The sequence below is a fragment of the Rhinolophus sinicus genome, linkage group LG01, assembly GCF_036562045.2.
Source record: "Rhinolophus sinicus isolate RSC01 linkage group LG01, ASM3656204v1, whole genome shotgun sequence".
Lineage (NCBI taxonomy): Eukaryota > Metazoa > Chordata > Mammalia > Chiroptera > Rhinolophidae > Rhinolophus > Rhinolophus sinicus.
The window spans coordinates 50,232,908-50,258,072 of NC_133751.1; the positions used below are offsets into that span (position 1 = coordinate 50,232,908).

At 40.7% G+C, this 25,165-nt stretch overlaps 1 protein-coding gene across 11 annotated transcripts in view; it reads left to right on the top strand.

Annotated features, from left to right (window-relative positions):
- Positions 1 to 25,165, top strand: part of ST6GAL1 (ST6 beta-galactoside alpha-2,6-sialyltransferase 1) — a 133,182-nt gene that overhangs the window by 73,240 nt on the left and 34,777 nt on the right. For 7 of the 11 annotated variants that reach the window (XM_019752122.2, XM_019752120.2, XM_019752125.2 and 4 more), the window contains one exon: positions 1,534 to 1,603. The exons of 1 other annotated variant lie outside the window; for it this stretch is intronic. The gene's annotated coding sequence lies outside the window, so the exon portion shown is untranslated. Of the gene's footprint in view, positions 1 to 1,533; positions 1,609 to 17,116; positions 17,211 to 25,165 lie in introns of those variants that run through there. 3 more of the 11 variants (XM_074329231.1, XM_074329228.1, XM_019752129.2) reach the window with 2 other exon arrangements.

Sequence of the window (25,165 nt, forward strand, 5' to 3'; positions counted from 1 at the left end):
ATACTTTTAATCAGTAGTTTCCCAAGAGGGTGGATTTTTGACCTGGCGCCTGATTCTGTAACTAACCATTGGGTAAAGTATGGCTTCACCGTCCCTATATGCAGAGGTGGCCACAAGCCCATAGCTACCATCTCTGAATAGGGACTTACCTATTCCCATTGCTCATTGTCTCTCTCAGAAATACCCACTTCCTGATCTTTTATCTTTTCATTCTTAAATTAAAATAAGACCTTTTGAAATTCTTAATTAAATATTTGAATACCTAATATTATAATAACTATGTATGATTCCAGGTCAGTACCAGAATTGTTGAGGGGATCACTTTGTAAATTATATAAACGTCTAACCACTGTGCTGTACACCTGAAACTAATATAATACTGAACGTCAACTCTAGTTGAAAAAAAATTTGAGTACCAACCAGAAGGACAAATTCAAGTGCAGAAATCTCAACTTTAGATCTCCACCCAAGAAGCTTTGTGTTTTTGCTTTTCATAGACCATGCACGTAGAGCGTTGTGGTTTTGATAAAGTAAGAGTTTGCAATTTAGCTTAACTAGAAATAATCCAGATCTTATTTTGGAATTAGGAAGAAACACACTACGAGGGAGAGAAGCTGTGGGGACAGAGCCAGGAGTGCAGTTTCCAGGCTCTCGGCCTCACGTGGAAAGGTGCTGGCTCAGGCAGTAAATGGCCAACTGTGACTGGATGGCCATCAGTTGTGGCTAGTTGGCCGTCAGCTGTAACCAGTGAGCCGTTGGCCACTAAAATATCTGCTGTGGCTACGCTAGCAGGAAAATGGGGGCTAGCAAGAAGATGGTGGCTGAGCTAGCAAGAGCAGATTGCAGTAAGCACGGTGGATTGCAGCTAGCAAGTGGGGTTGGTTGGTTGGTACAAAAGCGGATGGCAGGTTGCAGATCGTGTGGCTCCTGCTTCCTATGTCTCCAACCCAGCTGCCAGTGAGACTACAGTGGTGTGACTCCCCTATCTGTGGCTCCATGGGTGTTCCTCTTTGGCCTCATCATATCCTGCGTTCTTATGTGGGGAGCAGAAGCTGAGCCCCACATGACACCCTGCATGACAGAAGCCCACCCTGCCAACCACACAATGATGTAGCTTTGTGTTTTTCATGCTTGTTGGGCTTGGGAGGAGGTAGATAGAGCATAGATGGTAAGGAAGTACTTCCTGGCTAATAATAAGAACAGGATGTTTTGAGACAGGGCTCCTGCTCTCATAAGCCTCTCTGTGCAAATAGCTGAGGTTTATGCAGTTGGCCCAGGTGGTACTTAAGCTCCTGAGAGCTTACTGCGTGCGTCCCTGAGTGGCCTGGGCGGTGAGCTGGGGAAACCTGAAGTAGCAAAGGCAGGAAGGTAATGGTGTTCCATCTGCAGGAAGGACCTTTCAACTAAGGGCCTCTTGTGATAAGATTGATACTGTTAGGTGACCCGTTGCACATCACAGGCTAATGTTTATTTTGGATTAAATGCTATAGCATTCCATGCTCACTCATACCTTTTTACCTTTCTGTTTTGCAGATGCCTCCCAGAGTCCTTCCTGTTGGCCATTTCATACAACTCCACCACCATCCTTCTCTGCTTCTCCCAAGTAAGGTGCACCCTCCCTCTGCCCCCCACACCCTTGCTCCCTGGTGCACTTACACCTAATGCATTCCTCCATTACAAGTACATTCCATGTTGTATTGTCGGTTTGTTTGCAAGACCACCTCCACCACTGCCCCTTGAGCTGCCTGTGCTTCACGCCTGGCACACAAGGCACACTCAGTTTGTGTGGTGGTTTGCGGAGGTCTGCCTGCTTTGGCTATGTTGGAGGGCCTGTGAGACGGAAAAGGGGTGTTCTTGGGCAAACTTGTTTTTAGAGACATGAGACATGCAAAATAGTTAAATAACAGTATAAAATGGAAGGCAGCGAATATCAGAGGAGGCAGGCAGGACTGCCCAATCACCTCACTGTATTAATTATACTACTCAATCCTGAATTCTACAGTCCTTTACAGTTTATCAAGACTTTCACATGTGTTCTCTCATGCCATGAAAGGACAGCATTATCCTCTGTTTCGTACATGGCAAACGATGGCTCAGAGGAGTAAAAGACGTGCTAATAATGGTAGAGCCAGGCCTGGAACCAGTGTCCTGATTCTAAATCTAATGTCCTTTTTACTCTGTCATCTGTCTCAGGTTGGTAACCTGGGCCCTGGCAAGAGGAAGGGACTCACCTGGTCCTACAGCTGTAATTAAAGACTTGAGACACTGCTGACAATACTGAGCGCTCTAGGTAGCCAGTGAATGGCTAGGGAAAATTCGGGAAACAACTAACACTGAGCAGTTACTATGTTCAATGGAAGTAGAAAGCAAGCCACGAATGTGAGCCACATAAGGAATTTAAAATTTTACAATAATCTCATTAAAAAAGTAAAAAAACAAACATGCAATTAATTTTAATAATGTATTTATTTACCCCAATATATCCAAAATATTATTTACTTTATTATGGAATCAATATAAAATTGATTAATCCAACATCTTACATTCTTTTTTTCCACACGAAGTCTTCAAACCTGTGTGTATTTCACAGGTACAGCACATCTCAGTATGGAGTAGCCACATTGTAGGGTTTGAGAGCCACATGTAGCTAGCTTGTGGCTACTGTATTGGGCAGTGCAGTTCTAAGTGTTTTATATATTTCATGTGTTTCAACAATCACATGAAGAATTGTTTACAGCATTACTTAATGGCTGAGGAAATGAAGCCCCAAGAGGTTAGGTAACTTGGCTTTGGGTCACAAAGCTGAAAAGTGACAGACCTGGAGACTGACCCAGGTCTGTCCCACCGCTTCCCACTCTGGTGGCCTGCCAGTCCTCTAGGAAAAGAGGAAAGGAAGGGTGCTCGATTTGGACCTGGAAGGATGGTTGAATTGAATTGGTGGAAATGAGCAGTGGCCTTGATACGGTGATATTACCCCTGAGGGTTTGAGCTGCTGCTGGTGTTGATAGTATTATGTGTGGTGGGAAAGGGGGCCCAAGGGCAGGGCAGGGGCAGCCAATTTCCCAACTAGTATTGCATATGCTTCTGGGAGATAGCAGAGCGATCAGAAGGAAATAAAGGGAATCTTTGTCTTCAAATGCCTGTGCCAAAGTTCAGGGAGTCCTTTCACAAGGCCCGAGTCTCTCCCTGAGCCTCTCTCCTGTGATATGAGACCATTAATGCTTTCCTGTTAGAAGTTATGTGAAGATTCAGGTTATAACACATAGTGCTTAGCTAGTAGCCATGCCGAGTTGTGAAGGGCTGAGTAAATACTGTGTTTCCCCGAAAATAAGACCTAGCAGGACCATCAGCTCTAATGTCTTTTGGAGCAAAAATTAATATCAGACCTGGTCTCATTTTACTATAATATAAGACCGAGTCTAATATAACATAACGTAACGTAACGTAACGTAACGTAACGTAACGTAACATAACATAACATAACATAACATAACACCGGGTCTTATATTAATTTTTGCTCCAAAGACGCATTAGAGCTGATGGTCTGGCTAAGTCTTATTTTCGGGGAAACAGGGTATGTTTGCCCTCCCCTATGTTCAGGCAGGAGATCCCATGGAGGGTGCCAGTTTTATCCCTTCCCAGGAGGACTATGAAAGGTGCTCTAACGGAGGACAAACTGGATTAGGAGGACCCTGTGCCTGCAACCAAGTTTGTTCTGGTTTTTTTATTTTTATTTATTTATTTCTTATTCACAAACATTATATTACAATAGCAATAAAGATGCACTTTTAAAATCCAGGCATCCTGACACATTGCTGTTTATTTTACAATGTTCCCTTGCAATTGTCTGTTTAAGGAAAAAAAAGTTTTAATATGATTATAATTTTAGTGTGGATGAAGTGTATTTTGTTTCTCCCCTTATCATAGACATTTTTCCAGCTTTATGGTGCGTGTAGTATGTTAATAACTTCAGTGGATAGCACTGAATTCTGTATCACAATTTATTTGTTCCCATGGCTAGATATCTGGGTTGTTTCAAAATTTCTTGGCATCATATTTGATACTACAGCCTGCAACCTCATGCTTATGTTTCTTTTCTATGGTTTATAATTAGATTATAAAAATTATAAATTTATAATTAAAATGATATATTATTCATAAATGTAATTATAAATGTAAAACTATTTCTTTCCAAGAAATACTCAAACCTTTGAATTCTAGGCCAGAAAGCTACAAATATTTTAAAATGTGTTGGTTGTTCTGGGATATTATTTCAATTTTCTTGAGGTATTCCTTCTTTTTTTCCTCCACTTTTATTGAGATATAATTGACATACAGCACTATATAAGTTTACTAGGGTGTACAGCATAAGCTTCTGTTTTCCTAGCAATGAGTGATATGTGAGCTAAACAGTTTTACCACAAAATCACCAGCATTGGGTATGAAAATTTACTTTAAAATGTTGCTAAATTTGACAAAGGTAATAAAGTGCCAAGTGGTTGTGCGTACTTCTGCACATGCCTCTTAGAACACCACTGATGTAACTGACCTGTTACAGGTGGGACAGGTAAGGCCACCGTCCGTGCATGGGCACCTTCCTTAGAGGAAAGTTGGTTAAACAGTTTTCCTTTGCAGACTGAAGGTGAGGCCACACCGAAATACCCACACCTTCAAAGCTGGGCACGGCATCTCTTCGAAGCCCAGCCTCACCTCCCACAGCACACAAAGGCAGGATAGAGCTCTGATCCACTGTACATGACCTTCCTGGTTCCTTCCACACCCCTAATTGCACACGAATCTGCCATAGGCATTGAAGTCAGAGAGATGTATGGTTCTGGGCACATTATTTCATCCTCATTTTTTTCATCTTAAAATGGGAATGACCGGTATCTCCCTATAAGTTTGCTGACAGGATTAAATGTGTTAATATTTGAAAAGTACTAAGAACAGTGACTGGCACATAATTAGTACTCAATAAACGTTGTAGCTGTGGGTTTGACTCTCAATTCCAACACTTTCTAGATGCTACTTTGGGCAAATTACTTCACCTTTCTCTCCTTGAGCTTCCTCATCTGTAAAATGGGATTATAGCACCTGCTTCACAGAGGTGTTAGGGGGTTTCAGTGAGATAATGTAAACAGAGCATTTAATCACAGGGCCCTGCACATAAAAGACCCTCCATAAAAGCAACCAAAAGGAAAACTTTGTTTTTTGGTTTTATTTTCTACTGTGCAAAAGGGAGAGCTTTGTCCCCTTACATTGGTCTAAGCAGCAGTACTGTTGTAATTAGCTCTTGGATTTTGACCATATTTGTTGTTACAGTGCATTTTTATGTCCACATTGTAGGTTTGGGGCTATCCAGAATCAAATGAGAGGCAAATCAACATTTTCATGTCCTTAAGCTTTTAACAAGTTTTAAAGAAAATCTTGTTTATGAGGTTTGCGAGTGCGTAATTTCACAGTGAGAGGGTGATATTTCGTATACTTATTAATTTAGTGGTTTCCCCCCTACAGTTGGTGTCAAAAGAAACTGTCAGGTTTATGGAAGGTACCAAGTGTTTCTTCATATTCACTGATACAGATCAAATTTGTCTGTGATAATAGGGTAAAAACAACATTCTTTAGAATGTTGCAAAAAAAATATTGCGTTCTTTAGAAAATGCAAAGAAATGATCTAGGAGTCACTTGAGCACAGCTCATGCAATCCCTCCCTCCTGTCATTCTAACTCCTCTTCATCTTCACGTTTGAGTTGAGATGTCGCTCCACGCAGCCTCCCATATCATCCAGACTGGGTAGCTGGACTCTCCCCATTGTAACACGCTCTGTAGCTGTAATTCCCTTTACCTGTCTCTCTCCCTCTGGAGGCAGAGACCTGCCTTAATCACCCCTGTATCCTTGTTGGCTATCACTGGGCCATAACAGCATAGCACTCCATGAGCATTTGTTGGCTGCATGGATGAACTTACAAAAGTCTGCCTGTGATTCTAGAAGGTGTGTGTATATAATAATGACAGGTGTATCTGCAAAATGAGGCAAGTGGAAAGTCAGTACCATTTTCTGCCTGGGCTGAGGCAAAATGAATGCAATAATATGTGTTTGGAAAATACATAGGACTTTGCTTAGCCTTGTGCTCTGTGAGGCATCGGTTGCAACCTTATCCTAGCTGTTTCTACCCCCTTTCAACATACCACCAACTACCCTGTGCCAGCTACCCTTGCCAAGCATTTGGGAGGAGGACAGCTCTGTGGTGTGTTCCTGTGTAATTTGTACCCGTCCTGTTTCCTGGGCAATGTCTGGACTGTGGGCATACCAAAGAAAGCTGAACATTTCTTTCTTCAATCCTCATGCCCTGTGGGTTAGAGAAGGGCCAGGGCCCCGCTGGTTTCCTTGGATGGCATGACTGGGTAGAATGGGGTACTGGGCAGTTGTAGGGATAATCCTGGTGTGAAATGAGCTCTGCTGTTCAAATGTTGGCTTGGGCACCTTCTGCTTTGTCACTCTTCATCTGGGAAGTCCAATCTAACCTAATAGTATTTTTTACTGAGCTCCTGTTGGATGCTGGACAATGTACTGGGAGCTTCACAGATATCATCTCAAGTTCACATTTCCAGGATCCATGTGAGTTCAGTAGATCTTCTGAGAAGTCTGAACACATAGTGAAGTCAGCCACATGACCCGCGATAGAAGGAGAATTTGAGTGGACGCCAAGAAAGCCGAGTTCCACTTTGGCTGTATCACAAGCCAATGATGTGGCCTTCTCTATTCCAGTGGACCTGAGTTTTCTCATCTATAAAAATGGGATGGGGAGAGTTTGATCACAGGCTTTCTAAATTCCCTTCTGTTTCATACCCTCGACATGTCTACTCCAGTCCACCCTGCTCTCTTCTTTGCCTGAGTTACTTTTGGATTGCACATCAGAATTAAATAGTTTAATAACTTTGTCTATTTTGAGGGAGTCTTATCTCCCAGTGACAAAGACCTTATCTCATTGTCTGGAATGCTTCCTACCCTGGGCTTACTGTATTGGTGAAGTATGAGGCCGTTACCCTTCTGTGAGTTCCTGAAACATTTTGGGGACATATATTTATCCTAGGACAGTTATTTCTAGGCCTAAATTGTCAATCTTTCTCATATTAAAAATGGAGATTAGTTCAGGGCTACTTAAGTAATTTGCACTTTAAATTGTGATGAAATTCTACTTATCCATTATTTTCCCTTTTATTATTAGTGCATTTGTATCTTAAGACATCTTTGTCTACTGCAATTTCATGAAGATATTCTTCTTCTATATTTTCTTCTAGGAGCATTATAGTTTGACCTTTCACATTTAGGTCTAGGATCCACCTCAAATTAATTATATCAATAGAGTGAAGTAGAGGTAAAGCTGCTGCTTCTTCTTTTTGCTTTTTTTTGGCGTAGCTATCCAGACACTAGAACAGGTTATTAAGAAGACTTTCCTTTCGCCACTGATTTTCGTTGGTACCACTATAAAAATTGTAGTGATTGTGCATGTCTGATTTAGAGATTCTGTTATTTTCCTTTTTTCTGTTTGTGTCTCCTTATACCTATAACACATTGTCTTGATTACTATAGTTTTATAATAAGTTTAGTACTGTAAATCTTTTAACTTTGTTCTTCTACGATTGCCTTGGCTATTTTAGCTCCTTTGTAGTTCCTTATAAAATTTAGAGTTAGCTTATTAATTTCTACAAAATAGCCACTGGAATTTTGATTGGGAACGCATTGAAGCTATAGATCAATATATTAGGGTTCTTCAGGGAAATAGAACTTACACACACACACAAAACAACAGTGTAACAATGGTGTGTGTGTGAGAGAGAGAGAGAGAGAAAGAGAGAGAGAGAGACAGACAGACAGAGAGACAGAGAGATTTATTATAAGAAATTATGGAGGCTAAAAGGTCCCAAGATCTGCCGTCAGCTAGTTGGAGACCCATGAGAGCCAGTGGTATGGTTGCAGTTTTAGTCTGAAGGCCTGAGAACCAGGAGAGTCCAAATGCTGACAGGCTTAAGAGCCAGGAAGAGCTGATGTTTCAGTTCAAGTCCAAAGGCAAGAAAAAAAAAAAAAGGATATCTCAGCTCAAAGAAGTCAAGTAGAAAGAATTTCCCATTGCTCCTAAGAGGGTTTTTGTTCTAGTCAGAACTTCAACTGATTGGATAAGGCCCACACACATTAAGGAAGGTGATCAGCTTTGCACAGTCTACCAATTCAAATGTTATTCTTATCAAAACATAAGATAGACATATCCAGAATAATGTTTGACCAAATAATCTTGGCATCCTGTGGCCCAGTCACGTTGACACATATAATTTACCATCACAATCAATTTGGGGAGGAATTGACATTTTCACAAAATTGAACCTTCCAATTCATGAATATGGTGTATGTCCCCATTTATTTAAGTCTTCTTTAATTTTTCTCAGTAAAGTTTTGTAGTTTTCAGTAAAAAATCTTGCCTATCTTTAATTAAATTTGCTTCTTGGCATTTGATGTTTCGTTACTATAAATTGTATTAAGGTATATTTTCCAATTATTTGTGAACTTGTACTTCTAAAGAATATAGAAATTTTAGGAGAAGGATAATTTCCAATCCATCAGACATCAGTAACGTTTAGGAACTACCATTCTGGATGTAACCGTAAATCAATACTAAAATATTTACGTCTGTATGGTACTTTATCATTGCCAAAGCATTTCCTTCCTTTGGTCCTTGCACAGGTTCTCAGAAAGAGACAAGTGAGCTATTATTATCTCTGCTTTCATATAAGAAAATTTGGCCCCAGGGACATTATCTAAAAGTCCTGTGACTGAAGTGGCAGAGCCAGCCCCAGAACCCAGGACTTTTCCTAAGAGAAAGGTCCTGCTCATTTCATTCTATATAAACATGGCCTTTTATGACTATTGCCGAGAACACACCTCAAAGGGGCCTGGCTTTATGGGGAATCTCCTGCCTGTGGTCTCTGAAGACAGTGTAGAAGGAAGGGAAGAAGACAGCAGCGAGAGAAAACTGGACCAAGATGACTATATATAAGACACTAGGTGGGGAGGGAGAGCAGGGTCACTGTTAGCCCAAATAGCACCTTGTGTCTGTGAGGAAAAGATGCCATTCTGCCATGGCCAAATGCCTGTATGCAGTGAGGGAAAAGTACAAAATAGAAACATTAATTATTAAGGAATTAAGAACAAGGAACCTAAATTAATATTTTCTTTCCTTTGGAGAAATTCACCAAAAGTACTTTCCAGATGAGTGAAAGCTGGAAAGCAAGAGACGGTCTCCCGTTTTCCCCCTTTTGCAACATTTCGACCTTCTATCCTTCTCTTTCCTCTTCTTCTTCCCTCCATTACTCAGCTCTTAGTGCCAGGTCCTGAGAATGCAGAGATAAGTGAGGTCACATCTCTCCCTGGGAGCTTGTTAGTTTTTGATTGCTACCAACAATAAGTAATACATTTTATGGCATTGAATTTACTTTAAAAGTCTTAGTGTTTCAGAAATACATACTGAAATATTTATGAATGAAATCACTTGCCATTTGTGATTGGTTTCAAAATGCAGGCATTATAGGAGTGGGTAGGAATATAAACAAAATAAGATTGACCATAGTTGATCATTATTGAAACTGGGTCATGGGGTCCATGGGAGTTCATTCTCTGTCATGTGTCTCTATTTTTGTAATTATCTATTTGAGATAAAAGTTTCATGAAACATGACTGCCACTTATTGTATGCAATGAATTTTTATATTTTTAAATCTAGTTTATTCTAGTCTATTTTTTAAAAGGTGGTAGTGATGCTCTAAATTGATTTTGGGAACCACTAATGTAAAATAACCCATTAAAAAAAATAAAAAAACACCAGTGTAGTGAGGGAGCCAGGGACCCATAAAATAAGTGATTGCCATCCACCAGCAAGTGTTATTAGGGTGTGTACAGAGACCTGTGGGACACAGAGAGGTACGGACTGACTGAACAGTCCCTGGAGAGTCTGGGGAAGCCTCACAGAAGTCCTCAAGCCATTTGCAAGGAAGAGGAGGAATTTATACATTTGACAAAACGGTAAGGAGAGAGATTTGAGCTCGAGGTTGAAGGCAGTGGTGCAAGTGGGAAATGGTGAGGTGGAATGGGTGAAGCTTAATTAAGTATAGCTGGAATGTGAGGGCTGTGGGGAAGCAGCAGAAGATGAGGTTATAGGTCTCAGCAAGCAGCAGTAGAAATCACAAAAGGTCTTATGCGTCAGCTTAAAGAGTTTGGCTTTTATTCTGTGTGTAGTTCCCCCTGTGTAATCATGATTTAGAACAGAAAACCCAGACCCAAAAGAGACCCAGTCCTGGAAGCGAGCTCTCCTAACTCACCTTAGGCAGTTATGCTCCCATTCTGCTGCATGTCTTCTCAGAAGCCCCACACAGAGAAACAAATTGGGCTCTCTTAAGTATTTACTGACAAAAAAATTCCAGTGATTTTTCAGGGCCTAGTAAGAGCCAGTTCTGTTTGCTCTTTCTTCTTCCTGCTGTTGGGTTCCCTCATCTACAGAGCAAAGTTATGGTAATAATTTTGATTGATAATAATCGCTCACAACATGGTGTTTTTCTAGGTGCTTTATAATTATTAACTCATTTAATCTTCACAACAATTCTACCTGGTAAATATTATTTTCATTTCATAGGTGAGGAGATGGAAGTACACTGAAGTAAGTGACTTGCTAAAGTGACACACCCAGCCATTATTAGCAAAGCTGGGATTTAGGAGAAGTCCACTCTCTTAACCACCATGATGCTTCTTGGTTGAGTTTGACTTCATTCCAGCCATGTCCAAAACTCAGATGTTTGAACACAGATAGTCCTGAAAAGATTTGGTGTTAAGTTTCTCAATATTACCACATTTGAATTTTGCCTAATTCAGAGGGAGAAGAAAGTTTTTCCAGCTGAGAGGAAAAGAATGGCTTCTTGGGAGGAAGTGGTATTTTAAGTCTTGAGAAATGGGTAAAATTTTGAGAAGTAAAAATTGTTGAGAACGAAGGGCAGCAGTACTAGCCAAGAGAAGTAATCCAACTACAACCTCTCTCTTCCACTGTTTACAACTAAAAACTGGACAGAATGTGAAAAGCACCTACAAGAGAACTCTGAAAGTAGCAGGCAGATAGGATACTGGAGTTAAAACTTGAATGATGACCCATCATGGCCTTTGTTACATGGAATTTCATGATAGTGTGGGAAGCTAAAACTCTGAGAAAGCCCATATTTTCAGCCAGAGGAACCAAGAAAAGGAGCCACTGAAAGCCAGACAGTGAAGAAATTCCCGAGAGGAGGGAGTTGTTAAAGGGAACCCACTAACTCTGTGTATGGATGGATATGTCATGGGCACACTACAAGGTATACGTGCATGGAACAGAGCCAAAGAAGCACAGCAAAGGTTTTGAGAACTTAACTATGATATTAACACTGCCCAAGTCCCAGATTAACCTTCAAGCTGCCTGTGTGACAGGCAGACCTTAATAGCCTAACAAAAGCTTTGAAAAACAGGCATCAGAGCTTCTGGTTATGAAAGGTAAGGCAGAGCTTTCAATCTGAACGTAGGTGGGTTACTTGTCTACTAAATAAATAAACAAAAATATCAACATTTTTTCAGAGAATTTTAGCAGGATCCAGACTCTCACAAAATAATATTCAAAAGTCCAGGATACAATTCAAATTTACTCAATGTGCCGAATGTGCCCAGGGAAGAAAACAGGAAATCAGTGAGGTGGTCCCATAGTGAAACCAGGGCAGGCTGACAGCACTGAGAACTGGGCACCAGTGTGGCTGAGTAGTTGTTGAGTTTATCCTGTTTGGGATTCACTGAGATTGTTTAATTTGTAAATTTATGACATTTTCAGCCATTCTGTTTTCATATATATATTTAACACATATGTATCTTTCTCTTTACCTTCTGGGATAAGACTCCAATAAAATGAAGTTTCAACTTTTTGAGGTTGTCCCACAGTATCCTGAAACACTGTTCATTTCTTTTCCAATAAAAAGTACTCCTACATTTGGGCACATTCCAGTTACAAGAGACATTAAGGGTGGGGCTAAGAGCTGGAGTGAGTTTGGCCTATTTTCTAAATTGAGGGCAAATCCAGAGAAAAGACATCAGGCTTTATTGTGAGGATTTGGGTCTACCGAATTCCTGTTTTAGGCCATGAGCCCTCTGCTCTGTGGAAATGAGAGCTGAGTTTTCTCTGGGCTCTCAGGGGTGTACAAACTCTGAGAAAATTGAACAATTTTGTGTTTTCAACTTGGTGATCATAGAGAAATGATTCTTTTAACAGTTTCATCTCAATTCATATATGAACAACACTTCCACAGAAGAAATCTTTAGTGTCTTAAGTGTTTGTCAAACAGTGTTTCTTTTCCTCTTTCAAATGGCGGTGGGTACTTTATCTACAAGGTTTATTTTCTGTGGCTGTATAGAGGTGACAAAGTTAAGCCACTGTCTTGGAAAAATTTAAAATAACAGTTGTTTCATTTGCATAGCTTAAACGTTCCTTCTTCTTGTTTCCGTTGTGCTTCACCACAACCCTGTAGGTAAGGATTATTAAGTCCCTTACATCTCCAGGAAACAGAGGCTCACAGAGGATAAATGCCTCCCAAGGACACACAGTGGTTTGGCTGGAGAGGTAGGGACCTCACAACTGTGCCCTGGTTTCAGGCTTTTCCAGGAGTTCAGCCTTCCTACCATGTTTCCCCGAAAATAAGACCTAACCGGAAAATAAGCCCTAGCATGATTTTTCAGGCTGCTTGTAATATAAAATAAGCCCTAATGTGTCTTTTGGAGCAAAAGTTAATATAAGACCCGTCTTATTTTCGGGGAAATATGGTAGGGCTTATTTTATATTACAAGCAGCCTGAAAAATCATGCTAGGGCTTATTTTCCGGTTAGGTCTTATTTTCGGGGAAGCACAGTAGTAGCAGCCCCCTTGTCTCTGACTCCCTTGAGGGCCCCAAATTCCTATTCTATTTTCTGTGGAGCAATATTTGAAATAGTTAACACTGAAAGCAGCAGATATTGGTTTTAAAGAGATGAATGTCAAGGTCCCAGGTTTAGCGAAAGACAAATATTGACTCATGACTCTCCTGAAAAGCTCATCTCCTGCCCTCAGAAAAGAAGACTTCCTCCACCCACAGTGGCTCCAGCTTTGCATTTCTCCTTCCCGACACCACCAGGTTCAGGTTTACACGGCACCATTTATTAAGCACCTGCTGTGTATCAGACCCAGCATGATACTCTGTTCTGAGCTCACAGTTACCAGCATCTTGTTTGAATTGATTGATCTGAATGGATTTGGTCAAAAGGTAAGCTCACAGTTCTGCCACCCCCAGGCCAGCTCTGATGAAGGGTTGGAGGGACACTGGGGAGCCCAGGGGCAGCCGTCTTCCTTCTGTGGTCCTCTTTCTTCCCCTCCATCCCCCTAAGTCTTGTTCTGTGACTGGGTTAGCATGTAGGACTTGGCACTTTTTGGATGACTTACTGTTGGGTTATAGGGAGGGAAGCACACTGGCTTTAGAGCCAGACATTCCTGGGCAGGTCATAGGACCTTCCCCAACCTGTTTCCTCTTCTATAGAATTTTGAAACAGTAAACTTGACATTCATGAGAGAGTTCTCTTGGGATCTTTGAAAATGCTCAACATCCTTTTCATTGTTGTGACCAAGCTCTTGTGTATTGACAGCAGCCCTAAGGTGAGGCATTGGTTCTCGTGACAGGGGAGGGCCTCACGCACATGCTACCAGAGCACAGCATTTCCCCATGTGTGCAGTTATGATTGAATAATTTAAGTGATTTTGTCCCTGAATGATTTCATGTATACAGGGTTGTGGGCATTTATAGAACTATTAAAAGAAATTCATCAATGAGTATAAACTTGCCTTGACATGGGAGCTGTAGTTTACAAGCAGTTATTTCCATCACTTCCCGACATGTGGAGGACACAGAACCCCTGTGCACTGGGTCATAGCCTGGAGGTGAGCTCTTTCACGCACTGAGGGACTGGTTCCTGTCAGCTTTCTAATGCATATACTTCACATTCACTCCCAAGCAAAATCAGGCTCTTTTATGTCTAGGACCTTTGGAGTTGTTCTCAAATAGTGAAAATCCCAAATGTTGACCCAGTAAATGCCAAAGCTCAACTGTAGTAACAGCAGCCATCCAGGGCTGCTGAAGGATTCATTGAGATGCTATGTCAAACGTCTAGCTTTCTAAGCGTGCCCTAGGGTTGGAATTCAGAGCCATTTGTTTTCTTATTAACTGAAACCATTTGCTTCTGGGTTTAGGTGGGCATGGTTGTGGCTGAGAGAGTCATAGGTCAAACAACTCTCTCCACAGGCTGAGGAAATCAAGTTTCTGTATATCATGGTGAACTTTTATCTACTGATTGTGATAACAATGATAATCTCATGCTAGTGCGGACTTCTTATTGGCAGCAATATCTTTGTTCATTTGATAAGAAACAAGAACTCAAATTCTTAATTTGGCTGACACCATCTTTCAAAACCTGGGGATCATAGCCAGGGGAAACAAATACAAGGGGTTTGGTGTGGAAGAATTTAGGAATCACTGGCTTTGACTAAATTAGGGGGAACATCTGTTTTTCCACCATGCTAGTGAAACATTGGGTTGAAGAGAAAACTGTGTGGATGATGAAAAATCTATAGCTGAAAAATTTGCTGATGTTCTTAGACCAGCAGAAACAAATATTTAGGAAGTCTCTACTATGTAGCTCTATTAAAGTAATGCTCACTGCCAAATAGACTCACAAATAGTTTCCCTTCTTAATCACCTTATCCCCAAAGTGACACGTTATTTTTCACTCACATTTCATTGCTGACAGCTAGTCATGTGGTTTCACCCAGATGTAGGGTGTGTGCGTGCACTTGCTGGGCATGTAATCCCTGGGCCACCACTTTAGGCAACAACGCTATATGGCAGAAAGAGCACATTTTTGGTGGGACAGCCAGCGATCCCTGACATGAGGAAACAGGAAGAGGAGTCATTATAGGATGACTCCTCTAGGGGTTATAGGGTATCAAGGTATTTAGGGACAGAAAGAAAATACAGGTCTTAAGGCACAGATGAGAATAACGTGTGCACACTGAGAGGTTAAGAAGATGGGGATCAGGAAAGAGTAAAGGGAGGTCACCAGAAGGTCCTACCTGGTGACTAGCAACTATAGTTGACCCGGTCAAGCAGATAGACCCCCAGAAGCCCTTGGAAGGGCCCTGAGTAAAGGGACATATTTGCTTGCAAGTTAGAATAATCTGTCTCATTCCCTAGTTTGACCACTTACAATGACATCTTGAACAAATGGCATAAACTCTTGGAGCCTTTATAAAAGAGGATTGTCAATACCCCACTCCATAGGGTGGCGGTAAGGATTCAATTTGGTAACACACATAAAATGCTAGCAACCAGTAAGAGCTCAGTAAACGGGCTCATGGGCCTTTCTCACCTGGACTGTTATAATGGCCTCTTAAAAGGATTTGTTTGTTTGTTTGTTTGTTTGTTTGTTTGTTTTATTTTTTTACCTCCCCCAACCTGCAGCCTACCACAGTTGATTTTCAGTGCAGCAGCAAGAATGATCCCTTTCAAACGTAAGTCAGCCAAGACTTATTCAGAGTAGTGAAAGCTGGAATCCTTACAACAGTCTAAGGCCCTACATGATCTTGCTCCTAACACTTCCTGTCCTCATCTCATGGTACCCCTTTCCTTGCCCACTTTGTTGCAGGCTTCCGTGTTGTTCTTGAAACAGGCCAGGCATGCCCTTGCCTAGGGATTTTGCTATTCCCTCCACCTAAAACGCTCTTCCTTCAGAAATCTTCATGACCCCTCTTTTAGTTCCCTCCAATCTTTGCCCAAATGCCTTCTTAGTGAGGCTTTCTCTGACTATCACATTTAAAACTGATGTCCATCCTCCCACACACACCCTGCTGTCCTTTCTCCTTCTTCCCTGCTTTAATTTTCTGCATAGCAGTTATCCTCTTCCAGAGCACTACATACATATTTATTTTGTTTTACTCTTTACTTACACCCTCAAGTAGGGGGCAAGTTGTGGCTGGTTTTTGTACTGCTGTATTTCCAGTTTGGGTCACAGTAGATAATAAGCATTTGCTGAAGGAGTGAACCTACTTATGAGTATTGGTGCATGAGGTTTTTTGCCGCATGTTGTTTCTACAGGGACTGCTGCAAAGTGGAGGCGCTCAGCCCTCTCTGTGCATTTTTCCCACTCCAACTCCCTTAGACAACCAGGACTTTGATCTTCTTCAATATAAAAATATTGGAAGAACCATTGAACTTGAAACCGTTGAATCTCAACAGGCCTTGAAATCTAACACCCAGTCTAGAGGAAACAGAGCAAAGAGGAGTAAGTTAACACCATAAGGAGATTGTCAGCCAGATTCAGACTTAGTGTCTTCACCAATATACATCATGAAAAAGAAAAACAAGGGAGTGGGGAACTGTTATAAATTAAAAGACAGTTGAGAGTGGCATGTCATCCAAACAAAATGTGCCCACCTTGTTTGGATCCTCATTCAATGAATGTAATGTAAAAGACTTTTTTGAGAAAATTGGTAAAAATTTGAAACTGGATTGGATATTAGGTGATACTGGCATTGTGGTTATACATAGATATATTCTCTGGAAGGACCTAACACATATGTGTGTATCCTATTCCAGAGAAGTAAGCGCCATGGAAAATAATTTGAGAGCTCATGTTCTGTTTTCCCAAGGATGATACATAGCTAATACCATTTTAGGTGCCAGGGAGGTGAGGATGACATTTGCTTTAAATGACTTCAGGAGAAAAAAGGGGGAGGGGGACACCTAAAGCAAGATTGGCAAAATGTTGATAATCATTGGATTTGGGTTATGAAAACAGAGAGGTACCTTTATATGTGTAAAAACTTGCATACTACAAACTAAAATCTTTTTTAAAGATGAGCGGTGGTAAAATAGTTCCTCTTCCTGAGGAGGAAGGAGGCCTATTTTCTGTTTACTTTTTTGATGGGTGTGCATCCAGTGTGAAAGGAGGAGGGCTATCTCTGTTGCTAGGGAGGGGGGCAGTGTCGATTCAACCCTCCTTATATAGGCCCTGTAGGCTCCTTCCTCCTCAGCTTACCCCTGCCTGATGGAGTGGAGTGCAGACAGGTGTCTAGTGCGGTAAGCAAGATGGGGTGAGCTGTCTGCTGGGGCTGGGGCTGGGGCTTCTACTGCTTGTACCGGGAGTGGGCAGCTGATGGGGTGTGAAGTGCCTACTTTCAGCCAGGCACCTGTCAAATAGGAAGGCATATATTTCTTTTCTTTCTCTTTTTTTTTTTTTATTAAATTTATTGAGGTGACAATTGTTAGTAAAATTACATAGATTTCAGGTGTACAATTCTGTATTACATCATCTATAAATCCCATTGTGTGTTCATCACCCAGAGTCAGTTCTCCTTCCATCACCATATATTCGATCTCCCTTACCCTCATCTCCCACCCCCCACCATTTCTACAAATATGTGACTGTTGAAGACACGAGGTCGAAGACTGTAGCAAGTGGTCTATGATTTCCCTTTGCCATGGAAACTGCATTCAGAATTTACCTGTTCACAGTGGCTAGTTTTGTTCAGAGACCACAGAGCCCTGTCTGTGATGGGGATTCAATAACCACCCCACAAAGTTCTGTTTCCCATGTGCTAGAAAACCTCAGGGAAATGTTCTCAAGCGTGTCTGAGGACTTCATAATCTTCTCCATCAGTGCCTACCTGGCTGGGAAAAGATCTAATCTCTATTAAGAGACCGTGGATCTGGAACAGTTGGGACAAGCAGGAATGAAAGACCCTTTATCTTTAGGGCTTTGATCTGGGCAGGATTCTGCCCCCCTGGTAGCCAGGGAGCTGGGCTTGTCCTCAGGTAAACACTTGCAAATACAGCTACTCAGGCACTTTGTAATCTCTCCTGGCTCACTTTCACTTGCTTCTCAGATTGGCCAACTACAAGTTGGTTTCTTGTTGCTTACCACATTGCTGACTTTTGCTGCCCTTTTGAGCAAAATTGTGACTTGTCAGGGTTGTTTTGACATAACCATTAACATTTTGACCTATGCTGATAGAATTCGGTGGCTAGGAGCTGGGATGTTGGGTCAGCACTGTGGACACTGTCTGCCGGGGACTCTAAGGCAGGATAGCAGTACCTGTCTCAGGCACTATTGGTGCTGCAGTAATTAAATGAGCTTCACCGAGAATCACAGGAGCTAGACTGTGTGAAGTACTTAGTGCATAGTAAAAGCTCAATAATTATTAGCCAAAGCAAAACAATAAAGGCTGTCATTAAACTGTCACCACAACCCTGCGGTGGCAAATTTTAAAGTTATTATTATCCATATTTTACAGATGAAGGCGCAAGGTTTGCAGACATTGACGAACTGCCCTAACATAACTGACAGATAGAAAAGTCAGGATTTGAATCTGCGCATTGAGATGACATAGTCTGAACTCTTTCTCCAAAGCTAGGGCTTCTCAAACTATTGGTGGTGAAGAACCGGGTTTTTTTCCAACTTCTCACGTGTCAGTAGTTTTTAAGACACAATAAAAAGAACTATTAGAATAATGAAATGGAAAAAGAACATTTAAAATACAAGCCCTATTTATTTACTTATTAAGTTTATTGGGGCGACAATTGTTAGTAAAGTTACATAGATTTCAGGTGTACAATTCTGTAATATATTATCTATATCTCACATTGTGTGTTCACCACCCAGAGTCAATTCTCTTTCCATCACCATATTAGACCCCATTTACCCTCTTCTAGAGCCCTGCTCCTCCCTCCCCCCTTACCTTCTGGTAACCCCTAAACTATTGTCTATGTCTATGAGTTTTCGTTCTTTCAGTTGCTTGCCTGGTTCTTTAGTTGTTTTTGGTTTATATACCACATATCAGTGAAATCATATGGTTCTCTAGTTTTTCTGTCTGACTTATTTCGCTTAGCATTATAATCTCAAGATCCATCCATGTTGTCACAAATCGTCCTTTTTCATCTTTTCTTACCGCCGAATAGTATTCCATTGTGTATATATACCACAACTTGTTTATCCATTCATCTATCAAAGAACATTTTGGTTGTTTCCATGTCTTGGCCACCGTAAATGAAGCTGCAATGAACATTGGAGCACACGTGTCTTTATGGATAAATGTTTTCTGAGTTTTTGGACAGATACCCAGGAGAGGGATTGCTGGGTCATATGGTAATTCTATTCATGATTTTTTGAGGAACCTCCACACTGCCTTCCATAGTGGCTGCAACAATCTGCATTCCCACCAACAGTGTATGAGGGTTCCTTTTTCTCCACAGCCTCTCCAATACTTGTTACTATTTGTCTGGTTAACGATAGCCATTCTGACTGGGGTGAGGTGATATCTCATTGTGTTTTTTATTTGCATTTCTCTGATGATTAGTAATGTTGAGCACTTTTTCATATGTCTATTTGCCATTTGTATGTCCTCTTTGGAGAAATGTCTCTTCAGGTCCTCTGCCCATTTTTCAATTGGGTTGTTTGACTTTTTTTTGTTGAGTTGTATGTGTTCCTTGTACATTTTGGATATTAGCCCCTTATCAGAGGCACTGTTTGCAAAAATTTTCTCCTATTCAGTTGGTTGCCTCTTTATTGATTGAGAGAATCAACATAGTTAAAATGGCCATATTACCCAAAGCAATATACAGATTTAATGCAACCCCCATCAAAATCCCACTGGCATTTTTAAAGAACTAGAACAACAACAAAAAATCATCAGATTTGTATGGAACCACAAAAGACCCCAAATAGCCAAAGCAATCCTAAGAAAAAAGTACAATGCTAGAGGTATCACACTCCCTGACTTTAGCTTGTACTATAGGGCAACGATAATCAAAGCAGCATGGACAGATAATTTTTGACAAAGAAGCAAAAAACATGCGATAGAGAAAATACAGCCTCTTCAATAAATGATGCTGGCAGAATTGGAAAGCCACGTGCAAAAGAATGAAACTGGACTGCTATCTGTCACCATGTACCAAAATTAATTCAAAATGGATCAAAGACGTAAGCATAAGACCTGAAACAATAAACCGCATAGAAGAAAACATAGGTACTAAATTATGGACCTTGGATTCAAAGAGCATTTTATGAATTTGACTCCAAAGGCAAGGGAAGTAAAAGCTAAAATAAATGAATGGGACTATACCAAACTTAAAAGCTTCTGCACAGCAGAAGAAACCATCGACAAGCCCCATTTTTAAAGTTATTATTACATTCAACAGACATAGAACTACTCTTTTGAATCACTATAGAAGTTGATCACACTGAGTTTCTATACTTTTCTCATCCTGGATCTTGACAAATCTTTCTCAGACTAGCATTTGCCTACCGATCTCACTTTGAGTAATATTTTCCTAAGCTACCTGTTTCTCAGAGCATGGTGTGTAGATAGGACCACTTGCCTCAGAATCACTCCAGAGTGCTTGCTAAATGTAGATTTCTGAGCCCCATCCCCGATGACTTGGACCAGGATAACTGAGGTAGAATTCAGGAATCTGCATTTTAATTAGTCATTTTAATAATTCTTAGTGCCTTAAGTCTAATCATCACTGTTCTCTGCGCCACTGCTTCCCCTCTCAGATAACAGATAGGGAAAATCGTGAAGTGAGTACAGTGTTTTAGTCTATATTCCCATCTTTGCCCTGCTGCATTTTTTTTTAAATTATGAAGGACTTATTTTCTGTAGAAACTCACTGAGAGAACCTGCTTCCTGAACTTTTAGTGCACATCAACAAACATGTATTGAGGGGAAACTGGGGAGGGGGAACTGAGCACAAGGTGCTCACAACCAGTAAGTAGAGAGCAAGTATAGATGAGCCAAGTACAGAACCTAGGGGAACTTCAGTGTGCAGAGGTGGAGAGAGAAAGAAGAACCAGCAATAGAGACCACTGAGAAGAATTGAAACCAGGAGAGTGTAGGTTTTGGAAGCCAGGAGGAGTAAGTGACCAACTGCATATAATACTGCTGATGGCTGAGTTATATAAAGACTCAGCATGGACCATTTGATCAGCCATGGAGGTCTTTGGTGATGTAGACAAGAGCAGTTTCATAGAGATGGGTGAGGCCTGATGGAGTGGGTTCAAGTGAGAATGGGCAGAGTGAAATTGGAAAAAGTGACCAGAAATAGTCCTTTCAAGGAGTTTTACTGTAAAGGAAAGAGAAAGGGCAGAGCTGGAAGTTAAAATGCAATCAAAGAGGTTTTGTGGCTGAGTCAGGGAAATGGACTCTATTTACATGTAGTGGCTAAATATATGACTTTTGTAGAGTCATATATCTTTTTCAGTTAATTTCTTCAGTAAAACAGAAACAATTATCTACCATAACTTTTTTTTTTCAAGCTCTTTCAAACTCTCTCCACTACCAAATGCTATTGTTCAAGAAGAGTCTGCAAATCACTCTTATTCCTTATATAGTTTAATTTGAATACATTTGAAAAGTATGAGATTACATCTTTCATAAATGCTTATCTAATTTTTGGCCGAAGTATTTTAAAGTAGATTTCATTTCTAACTACTTCACATGCATAAGATTTTTTTTACATAACCCCAATATATAATCATAATATAATAACACTATTACTATATATAACAATATTTACAATGATTTTTAATACCAATATATAATAACCAATCTATATTCAAATATCCCTTTTTGTCCCCAGTGTTGTTTTTTTCAAACCAAGATTCAAGCAAGGTCTACATATTGCATATGATTATTATATAATATCTTTTAGCCATTTGTTTTTCATGCTCATTGACTTGTTGATGAAACTAGTGTAGTTGTCCTGTAGAATGTCCTGCTTTTTGGATTTGTCTGAAAATTTCTTCATGTTATCATTTAACTTGTTCTTCTTTCTCCTATATTTCGTAGAAACTGAAATTGCATATAAAAGCTTGATCATATGCAGATTAAACATTTTGGTCAAGAATTTACCATAGGTGTTTCATATATTTTCAGATCAGAAAGCATATAATTGTCTACGTGTCCTACTATTAGTGATGCTAAGATTGATCAGGGTCAGACGATGGCTGCCTCAATCAAGAGAATTTTTTTTTTAAAGATAGAAATCATAGCTGATGGGCATGATCTTTGAGAGAGGGATACCTATTGATACAGAAGAAAGAGGGGAGATTTTCTAGAAGAATGTCCTTAATTAGACAAGAGTATGTAAGATCTAGTGGACAAATGTTGGCTATTTCAGGTGTTGGATACAGCTGCTTCATCCCTAGTAACGAGATCATTTGGGCTTACATGCAGGTAGGGTGTGTAGCTGGGTACAAGGCAAGTGGGTGGAAGTTCTGTTATGGTAGTTTTCTTTTTCTCCATGAATAAGCAGCAAGTGTATCAGGGGAGGGGTGAAGAGGGGAGTTTTCAGAAGAGTGGCAGTTGAATTGACTGGAAAAGTATCATGTGATTGCTGGGGGACATTAATGAGCTACTTGCAATTGGCCATAAACTTGTGAAATCAGTAAACATCCCATGTGATTTTCTCTAGCCATGTTCAGCTACATGCTTCCAGGTGTGGTGTAGGACAGAAAGTAGAACCAGCACTGGGGTTTATTCAACCATGTGTGATGAGACAGGTCAATTTAACAATTGACGATGGAATTTAAGCTGGGTAGGAAGGGAATGGAGGATATGAAGGAAGGGAGAGAGAGTGAGAAGGTGGTACGATCAACCACAGAAGATTGTTAGGGTTGGGTACTAGTTGGAATCAGCTGCAAAGATTGGAGTGGTCATTTGAGAGGGTATGCCTGAAATCAAGACTATGGAGGAGGTATATTTTTTGAATATGACAAGATCAGAGATATGACCTTGGGAGTGAGTGGCTGAGGTCATAATTATGAGAGTAGAGGAGATCAAAGAACTGAGAGACCAGGGGACTAGAATGATTCTGTAGGTGGATATTAGTATCACCAAGATTCATGACAGAAATAATGTTGGAGAGAATTAGAGTGAGCTAGGAGCTAAAATATTCAAGGACCTGGATGGAGAAGAAACTGGTGAGACATAGGGGACTAGAGATAAATCTCAAAGGAGCGCTCAGTCTGGTTGGGCAGACCTATGAACAGATAAATGTCACATAGTCTGATGAGAGCCACAACAGGCACAGTAGAGTACTGTTGATCTCTATGGGGTCCAGAAAAGTGTCCAAGTCCAGGTGACAGCTGGTGTGGGAGGCTGAGTGGGTGTGCTCCTGTGTGAACAGAGTAGGAAAGGCTATTTCTTATAGAAGGAATTTTACATACAGGGTTACAGAGGCATGAAAGAGCATGGAACATGTGGAGTACCACAATTGAGTGGCAAATTACTCATCTTCCCTGTCTCAGTTTCCCCATTTATAAAATGGGGATAGTAATGGTATCCACGGAGTAGGGGATGGTGAGGAGTAAATGATGGTGAGGAGTGATGTGTATAATATTTGTCACAGGCGCTTTTGCAATCCCTTTGGATGTGTTCGTACTTGATTATTTAAATAGTCCTATGAGATAGGCTCTGTTTTTATTAGTTCTATTTTACAGATAAAGAAGCTGAATCTTAGGGAGTTGCATAACTAGCCCAAGGTCATGTAACTGCTAAGAGGCAGAGTTTGGACTTTTGCTCAGATAAGTCTAATTTTAAAGCTCTTAACTCTTAACCGCTAAGCTACAGTCAGTGCTTAGCATTTAGCTAGTACTAAATAAATGGTAGTTATTATTGTCATGATTGCTAAAGTTTCTCACCCAGAGAGTTGAGGATTCTGTTATCACCTTTACAGCTGGTTGAAGATCACCCCTACTATCTCCTGAGCAGCAGTGACTATTTTTGGAAGGCCCTCATCACCTACAATAGATCTAGATTGACAGTAGCACCACTTTTGTTTCAACTGGTTGATTTTTGGAAATCAGGAGTGGGGAGTGATTTTTATCTTTTTAGAGGGCAAGTTGTTCCAAGCAGATGCAATGGATGTGAGAGGAAGATCTGGTTTCGCTGCACTCCTCTGATGTCTGTGCACTGAACCCAGATATAAGTCTCATGCCCCAGCAGCACACACATTGTGGGGATGGCAGCAAACCAGCATTCATAGGCAAGAGGCGTCATCCAAAGTCTGCCCACAACGTTCCCTGAGAGGCTGCTGAGAAAGAACCTTTTCTATCAATGTGCTGAGGAAGCATTGACCTTTGAAGAGTGGCAACCCTCCCCTCATTCATTCATTCATTCATTCATTCACTGAACAAATTGTCATTGAGTGCCTACTATGTGCCAAACACTCATTTGGGCACGGAAGATAGAAGTGAAGAAGGCTGACGAGGTTCCTACTTATGAAATTTACATTTTTAGCAGGTAGAGACAGAAGGTAACCAAATAATAATATGAATGCTTGCATAATTACAAACTCATGCCACAAAGGAAAGTTACATGACATGAAAAGGGGGTAGCTATCAGAGACATTTTCTGACTCTACCAGGCGGCTGCCCGGGAGCCAGTTTTCTGTATTCATAAGGAGAGCCCTGAATTTTTTGACAAAGAACAGAATGGCACCTCTCACTTTTTCCCTGTCAGTCATGCTCAGGGCCTACCTGCTTACCTCCTGGTCATGAAAAGCTGGGATTCCCCTAACTTGAACCTCAGGCCTTCAAGGGAGGATTTCCTCCTTGTTCATGGGATGATGCCAGTTCATGGCCACTACTTTAAAACGTTAAAGTCATGGCTTTCTCTTAGTTCTGTAAATGCTACATCTCCTGGGCACGCTTTGAAGCCAGTCCAATGTTCTATATCAAATTGATGCACAGGTTGAAGTGCATTTTCAATATTGCCCCCAACAGTTTTGCCTTTATTACTTAACTAACATAACAAGAATAATAAAGGAAGGCAAACTGAAAGATGAGAATTCATCTCTTATCAGTTTACTCATCAACAGTTGTCAGGTCTCAACCATGTACATTTTTTCTAGACTTTTGGATGTGCATATTTTTATTCACAATGATAACATTTTCTGTTTCACTTTTTTTGCTATAATATTTTAAGCATTTTCTTATTGCTACTTAAATTCATATACAGATTATATATATATATATA